Genomic DNA, 2,500 nt, shown 5'->3' on the forward strand with positions numbered 1-2,500 from the left:
TCGCCATGTTGAGAGCTGCATGGAGGCAATCGAGTGCTCCAAATTCCATGTTGAGCACTTTTGAGGAAATTAGGACACGAGGAGAAATGTGTAGCACCGTAACGGGCACATTGTTGATGTTGGTCTTTTCATTGGATTTGTTGACATTTTATTTCATTGATTCCCCAACAATGCTTTGTTGTTATTTTTAGTTCCCTCATAACTTCCAAAGAAACCAAATAGTTCCGGCTAAATTCGGGTGGAAATATGTGCAAAATGCAATTTGTTTATCCCAAATCTACGAGAGTAAAATGAGAGTCTGGGGTTTGAATATTTCACTCGATGAGGAATGTGCTGATATGTGAGACGAGAGGATCCGTCTGAGTGTCGGAGTCAAAGCGTACGAGATGGACCCTTAGCTGGTGAACAGGTGTCGACAGGTGCAACCCGTCAGTCGCCAATGCCATCCTCGGCCTCCAGAGCAGTTGTGGGATGTGGACGTCTTCTTGACAGTCGAAGGCACTTCTAGGTGTTTTAAAAGGGTTTCCCACCACTTCTTCCTCCTCCGGCCTTTTTGTTTGTGCCTGAACGCATCGCGCCGCTGCAGGAAGATTTATTGCCATACGCTAACAAAGAAACCTGTTGATACATCCAATCAAAATGGTGTCATGTGACTAACCTGCAGATCGACGAGCGTTCCCACCCGGTGATTCACCACCAGGTGATTCGGTGATTCACCACCAGGTGATTCGGTGATTCACCAAGTTGTTAAATGCTCTTTATTTGACCTTGTTTGTGGGTTATCACCCTGAAGAATTTAAGTGTGTTTTATGGCTAAAATCACAATTTAACTCGCATCATTAATAATGACTTAAAATCGACGTCAGTTGGCGGACCGTCTATAAGACATGCAGACATAAATAGACATTTACAGGGAACTTTTATTGTGAAAGGTAAAACACAGAGGGAGTTGTGAATGTGGAGATAATGTGAAGTTAAGAAATGCAAAGTACTTTGTGGACATTTGCGTTGAGCTGTATGAACATTTAATACAATAACGTCAGCTAAATGCATTATGGGATATACCGCTTGGTTGTCGACCATTGGTTGCACAATACTTTTCCCAATGCATTGTGGGATACTCAGTCTACTTTAAAGGGTACAATAATTCTCAGTGTACATTCTATGTATGTTTCACAACATGCTTACAGGGTATGTTGGCCGTCGTGTCTCTTCTCGTCTCTTTGTTGTTTCTATTGATTGTAATTTCTGCTCATAACAGCAACCAAATGCAACAGTTACAAAATGTGACCTCAGATTTATATATATATATATTTTTTTTTACTTCCTTTGCTCAAACCGTTTTTTTTGTTTCCCTCTTTTCTTCAGAAATTTGATCAAATCTGCCGCGCGGCGTGAACGCACTCGTAAAGTAAGTCGTGTGTAAAAGTATAACAATTCAACAAAAAAAATATATATCTAAAAAAAAAAATGATTTTGAACGTTTGACTCGTTGCAATATGCCAGAAATGTTTTCTGTTGTCTTTTTTCTAGGATAAAAAAGTATGAAGCAGTTGGGTTGCCCTCCACCTCTACGCCTGAAGAAGAAGAAGAAGAAGAACGAAGCTAATGAACTGAAGCAAAATGTCTCATATTGTTGCGAATGGAGACACATTTATATTTCCTTCTGCTATTTTAAGGTATTTGCAAAGCGATATTATATTAATTATATATTGATTTCCTCTCTGCACACGCCTCTGTGGTCGGAGTGACGACACACTTTCATACTTAGTCAAATACACTCAAATCACAACATCGGGTTCTGTGTTTCACACTTTTTGTCTGTATAAGTTTATTTAATTAAATAAATTGTTTTATTTAACAAAAAAACTGTTTTTAAGCGTTTCTTTAAAACATTTTTCACCAACGGTCAATAAGTACGCTAATAAAACCACAGCATTCAGAGACTCATTTATACACATTTATTAATAAGAACTATATGTTATGAAGCTTTATGCAGAGGGGTTAGTTCACACAGCATTCAGAGACTCATTTATACACATTTATTAATATAAACTATATATTATGAAGCTTTATGCAGAGGGGTTAGTTCACACAGCATTCAGAGCCTCATTTATACACATTTATTAATAAGAACTATATGTTATGAAGCTTTATGCAGAGGGGTTAGTTCACACGGCATTCAGAGACTCATTTATACACATTTATTAATATAAACTATATATTATGAAGCTTTATGCAGAAGGGTTAGTTCACACGGCATTCAGAGACTCATTTATACACATTTATTAATATAAACTATATATTATGAAGCTTTATGCAGAGGGGTTTGTTCACACAGCATTCAGAGCCTCATTTATACACATTTATTAATAAGAACTATATGTTATGAAGCTTTATGCAGAGGGGTTAGTTCACACAGCATTCAGAGCCTCATTAATACACATTTATTAATATAAACTATATATTATGAAGCTTTATGCAGAGGGGTTAGTTCACA

At 37.2% G+C, this 2,500-nt stretch overlaps 1 long non-coding RNA gene across 1 annotated transcript in view; it reads left to right on the forward strand.

Moving 5' to 3' along the window:
- Positions 1 to 1,816, forward strand: part of LOC117743279 — a 14,759-nt gene extending 12,943 nt beyond the window's left edge. Inside the window, exons 2-3 of the long non-coding RNA XR_004611091.1 lie at positions 1,369 to 1,411; positions 1,534 to 1,816. This is a non-coding gene — a long non-coding RNA (uncharacterized LOC117743279). The remainder of the gene's footprint in view (positions 1 to 1,368; positions 1,412 to 1,533) is intronic.
- Positions 1,817 to 2,500: the final 684 nt, after the last annotated feature.

The sequence above is a fragment of the Cyclopterus lumpus genome, chromosome 14 (genome assembly GCF_009769545.1).
Source record: "Cyclopterus lumpus isolate fCycLum1 chromosome 14, fCycLum1.pri, whole genome shotgun sequence".
In the NCBI taxonomy this organism is placed as follows: domain Eukaryota; kingdom Metazoa; phylum Chordata; class Actinopteri; order Perciformes; family Cyclopteridae; genus Cyclopterus; species Cyclopterus lumpus.